Genomic DNA, 5,801 nt, shown 5'->3' with positions numbered 1-5,801 from the left:
CTGCCAGAAGAGCGCCGACGTGAATCTGGGACAAAAGGTGGGATAGGTGATGGATAGGTGGATGCCCGTGGCGTCGGACCCTGTGGCGTCGCACCCAACGGCGTCAGACCCTGGGGCGTTGGACCCTGTGAAGGAAAAGTTGAACCTGGAGCTGTAGCTGGAAAACTCTCCAGGTATGGAGTGCCACCAGTCAGAGTAGAGACCTCTGATAATCCAAAAGCTTCTAGCTGCGCCGGTGAATAGCGCTGTGTAAGGGTCTGCTGTGAACCTAACCACTCAGCCCGAAGACGCAATGCCCTCTCCGCATCTGGATTGGTCACAGGTACGGCAGTGGACCCACCTAGAGCGTCCCGAAACCAGCCGAACCCTGATGATGACTGCTGAGGCGACGGCTGTGAATGATAGGCAGAGAGAGCGTCGGGATATGACATCCCGTCTGCCATGAAATCCTCAATGCTGCGAAAGCATGGTGTGGAAGAAGAAGACATGGTCTGCATTTATTACGACAAAGATTAAACTAGGGTATAAAATTTGAATATATGATTAAAAATTTACACATTGATTTTTTAACATTGGATTCTCTATAGTATCCAATGTTGAAAGAATCCAATGTGGAAAGAATCCAATGTGTGTCTACAACCTATAAAAGAGTCTTGCAAATCCTCGAGTGCTAATAAGATATTAGTGTGTGTATTGACTAATAAGAGATTATTGTGTTTATGATTAGTGTGATCGATTGCGTGATCACTTGGACGGTCATTAGGGCCTAATACGTCACCTACGACTTAATCATGGAGGTATGTTTCTGTTTTTGTGTTGATTGTTGTTTAATTTAACATAATTAGTGTGTGTTTTAGTGTTGGCTTGTGTAATTGGCTTGTGCACACACTAATTAGTGTGTGCATTAGATTGTGCACACACTAATTAGTGTGTGTTAACATACACTAATTAGTGTGTGCATTGGCTTGTGTAATTGGACTAATCACACACTAATTAGTGTGTGCATTGGCCAATTCCATTGGTCAATGCACACACTAATCACACACTAAATAGTGTGTGTATTGACCAATCACATTGGTCAATGCACACACTAATCACATACACTAAATAATGTGTGTATTAGCCAATCCAATTGACCAATGCACACATTAATCCAAAACTAATTAATGTGTGCATTGACCAATCACATTGGCCAATGCACACACTAATAGCACACTAATTAGTGTGTACATTGACCAATCACATTGGTCAATGCACACACTAATCACACACAAATTAGTGTGTGTTAATGAGCACTAATTAGTGTGTGCATTGGCCAATGCACACTCTAATAACACACTAATTAGTGTGTGCATTGACCAATCACATTGGCCAATGCACACACTAATAGCACACTAATTAGTGTGTACATTGACCAATCACATTGGTCAATGCACACACTAATCACACACTAATTAGTGTGTGAATTGGCCAACCCCATTGGCCAATGCACACACTAATAACACACTAATTAGTGTGTGCATTGACCAATCACATTGGCCAATGCACACACTAATAACACACTAATTAGTGTGTACATTGACCAATCACATTGGTCAATGCACACACTAATCACACACAAATTAGTGTGTGTTAATGAGCACTAATTAGTGTGTGCATTGACCAATCACATTGGTCAATGCACACACTAATCACACACTAATTAGTGTGTGCATGGCGAATCCCAAATTTAACATATTAGGTTATGCAAGTAATAAAATTTAACAAGTTTAGATTTTGCAAGTAACTAATAATTAACAAATTTAAGTTTTGGTGTGTCTTTACTTACACTAATTAGTGTGTGTAAAGAACACATGCACTAATTAGTGTGTGTGTATGCATGTGTGTGCATGCGTGTGTATGAGTGTATGCATGTGTGTATGCGTGTGAAAAAATCAAAAAACATAACAACAAAACTTACATGGAATTGAAGCGCTTGTTGGGAGAGGGTAGGAGAGTGGAAGAGTAGAGATGGTGGAGAGTAGAAGAGTAGAGATGGAGGTAGAGCTCAAGGTTGTGAGGTTTGCGCTCTTGGCTTCTGTGGAGAAGACGATGAAATTCGAATTTTAGGGCTTTGAACTTCGCGGGGCACGCGAGTGCCCCTATTTATAAAAAAAATTGAAATTTGAGTTTCTGTTCCTATTACCGCGAGCATTACCGCGTCTCTTACCGCAAACATTACCGCATATATTACCGCGACGCAAATTCATGCCAAATAAACAGATGGCCACGTTCTGACATTATTACTATTGATCCTCACAATCTATTGGTACTATGTTTTTTATAAAATATATATAAAATGAAAGTATTTCTAGTACTTTGAAATTGACATTTTTACCTAAATGGTTAATTTTTACTTTTTACTGATATTTTATTAATATTCTTTGGTAATTTGATTTTAATTAGTGTATGTAATTTATTAATGTAGGTTGCTTGGGATGATTTTGGCCCGTCCACTGAATCGGATAGATCACAGTGGTTGGCCGAGCGATTACCATGCCCATGCGTGCGATGCAAATGCGCCATTGCTCGACTTCGACGGATATGCTTGAGCCATGTAGAAGATTATGGACTATGGGACGATCCTCGCAAGCGTGCACGGATGGAAACAAACGATCCGCGAATTGTTGCGGCTATTGATGTCACCCCACATTGGCGTGTGGTTGGTGGAGGAGGGGAAAGGAGGGTGGAAGAGCGCATGCGCCAGGAATCCATTAGAGAGGGAGGAAGCACATCAAATCAGCCAAGTACTGCACATGTTAATTGTACTCTTTGCTTTAGGTTTATCGTCTCATGTGTAACGTTTGTTTACCTCTTGGCAGGATTGGCAACATCTGGACATAGTGCGTGTCCCACTTGTGGCCCTTCCCTTGTGACAGAGAGACCTCCTCTTCTTGGGAAGGTGATCTATCCCAACAACCATCGCTTCCTAGCTCCTTCACATCGTAGATATGCTCCCCCTATCAATGGAGTGCAGTCGTTCCATTGGAACATGGCTGATTGGGCGAAGCATTGGGAGGAGCATCATGGTACCTCACCGCCTCCCAATGGGTTGCCAAAGGGTATGTCGAGGTACTCAATCTTCTTGTCGCTCCCCTATTGGGCTTCGTTGAAAATTCAGCACTTATTGGACCCTATGCATGTATTCAAAAATGTTGGGCAAGCTATATGGGATCACATAATTGGCAAGAAGGATTCATTGGGTGCTAGGGAAGATTTAAGAGCCATTAGACGTCTCCCCCCTTCAGCCACGCCCTGCATGGGGGAGCAGGGAAAGATGATTCTCCCAAAAGCATCGTGGATAATGTCAAAGGCAGACCAAGAGCGGACAAGAGAAAGTTATTGCATCCATCAGAACTCCAACGGGATATATGCGGTCACTCAAAGGTGCTTTCACAAAAACCAAAAAGGGTGGCTCCACTCAATTGTATGGATTGAAATCCCATGATTGGCATAAAATCCTTCAGGTAAGACTAGAACAATTTGTGGTGTCTATGTGTCCTTATATATAGGTTGACATTCACTAAGATGTTTTATTGCTTGTAGTTTGTACTTCCCATAACTATTAGTGGTTATGGGGACACTAAGGTGAAGGCTGCAATATTCAAAGTGGGTGAGATTGTGAGGTAATGGGTTTTTTACAAGTACTATATCATGTTGTGCATGCATGAACTTTGGAATTTTTTTTCATCTACTATATAACGTTTGCCCTGTAGATTTGTGAGCTCCAAGGAGATAGAAATAGAAGCCATACCAGTAGCCCATCAGCTAGCAGTAGAGGCAGTGTGTGCTATTGAGGATGCATTCCCACGTACAATCCTTGTTAGCCAAATACACCTATTGCTTCACCTTGTTGAGGAGATTGCCATTTGTGGGGTGGTTCACTCTAGATGGATGTTCTTCTTGGAGAGATTCTTGAAGACTTTAAAGGATTTTGTTAGATTGAGGTCACAACCGGAGGTATGCAAAATAAATACAATATAGATAGCATTTAAACGCTATGGAGTTACTAATAAAAATATGTGGTTTTAATGTTTTCAGGCGAGCATGGCAGAAGGTTGGGTGGTGCAAGAGGCATTTGTGTATGTCTCACAGTATCTCATCACAGTGGATCCATCATTGCCTCGTCTGTGGAGTGAAGAAGAGGATCCTAGGAAGCACTCAACCATTCCCAGTGGAAAAGGCTCACTCTTGGTCATGGATAGAGAGTTTCATGCCATAGTCAACAACTACTCTTTACTCAATGCCACTATCATGACCAAATGGGTCAATATGTACTTGGAAGCCCGCGCAGCTAGAGAAAGGGATAGAGATGCATGGAAGAGGTCCCATGGAGGTAGACGTGCACCTTCTTTTCCTAAAGAGCTTGCAAAATATCTTGACTTGATTCAAGTAGAGTGGATCCATAATGCCATGACCAATGCCAAATCACAAGGAGAACAAATAAGCCCTAAAGAATGGGAGTATGCGCGAGGATGCTTGCGCAAGGTGAGTGTGTATATGTTATGTATGCATGTATGCAAATCACTTAATGAAATGCGATGTAACCTCTTATGCATTGTGATTGTAGGGTCTCATTTTCAACTCCATTTGGTCCGAAGGCCGATATTTTCGCACCCGCAAGATAGATGAGCGTCGGACCACTAATGATTGTGGCGTGATGGGAAACTTTGACACAACAACAGATGAGGTCAGATATTGTGGTACTATAGAGAGAATAATCAAAGTGGATTTCAGATCTTTTCACAAAATCCTCTTTGAGTGTCGATGGTTTGCGGGTGAGGTCAAAAGACATGAAAATGGGCTCATTATGGTGGATTCCACCCAATTCCATCGGGGAAAAACTGACAACTTGGTGTATCCTAGTAGTTGCGAGCAGGTAATTTAGGCTATGTGCAATTAACTTAAATTAAACATTTAAGTTATGTATATCAGCTTATTCTTAGTGTGTGACGTACAGGTCTTTTATGTGCCATGTATATTTCAAAGAAGACTTTGGTATGTCATTCCAGTCACGTCGCGGGGTAGATCTATCTTTGCAGAGATGGACATTGAGCCAGTAATTGATCCCATCATACCATCACCACAAGGTGCAGAGGAAGATGTAGTAGAAGTTGAAGAAGGTCAACCAAGCCTTGCAAATAGTCATCTTGAGGAGGAGGAAGAGGGAGAAAGCGATGATGATTCTACAGGAGGTGATGGAGAGGAGGAAGAATCTCTAAATTTGTTTATTGATTTGAATAATATGGGTCTAAATATGGATCCTAGTGCTTGTAGAGATCTTATACAAGATGAGAATTAAAAAAACTCTCCATTCTTTCACTTGGTGTAGTATATGATTAATTTGCAAATGTTTCGTTATGTGCTTATGAATAGTATTTGTAATGGTTTTGTTGTGAGTTCAATGATTTATGTATAGAATTTTTAGAGTGAAAGAGAGATTAAGTGAAGTGAGCAAGCATTCTGGAGAGTGTAGGAGTTGTATTGGATTTAAATGGAAACCCGCAGGAGAGGAAGGGGGAAGGGGGTCCAGCCTGTTTTAGCGGTAATGTTTGCGGCAATAATCGCAGATATTTGCGCGGTAATATGTGCGGTAAAGTGCCGCTTCTGCATCAAAACAATTCTCTCTCCTCATTTTGAATTCCTCTCTCTTGTTTGGCGGTAATGGCCCGCGGTAAACACCACGATCTCTCATAGTGAGGGAGTTGACGAGCAATGGGCCACAAACATCAGAGTGGATCAGGTCGAGAGGTGCAGTGGCT

This window comes from Adiantum capillus-veneris, chromosome 11 (genome assembly GCF_014529385.1).
Source record: "Adiantum capillus-veneris isolate H3 chromosome 11, ASM1452938v2, whole genome shotgun sequence".
Classification (NCBI taxonomy): domain Eukaryota; kingdom Viridiplantae; phylum Streptophyta; class Polypodiopsida; order Polypodiales; family Pteridaceae; genus Adiantum; species Adiantum capillus-veneris.
The sequence above is the reverse complement of the archived record's forward strand: the minus strand, read 5'-3'. Positions refer to the sequence as shown.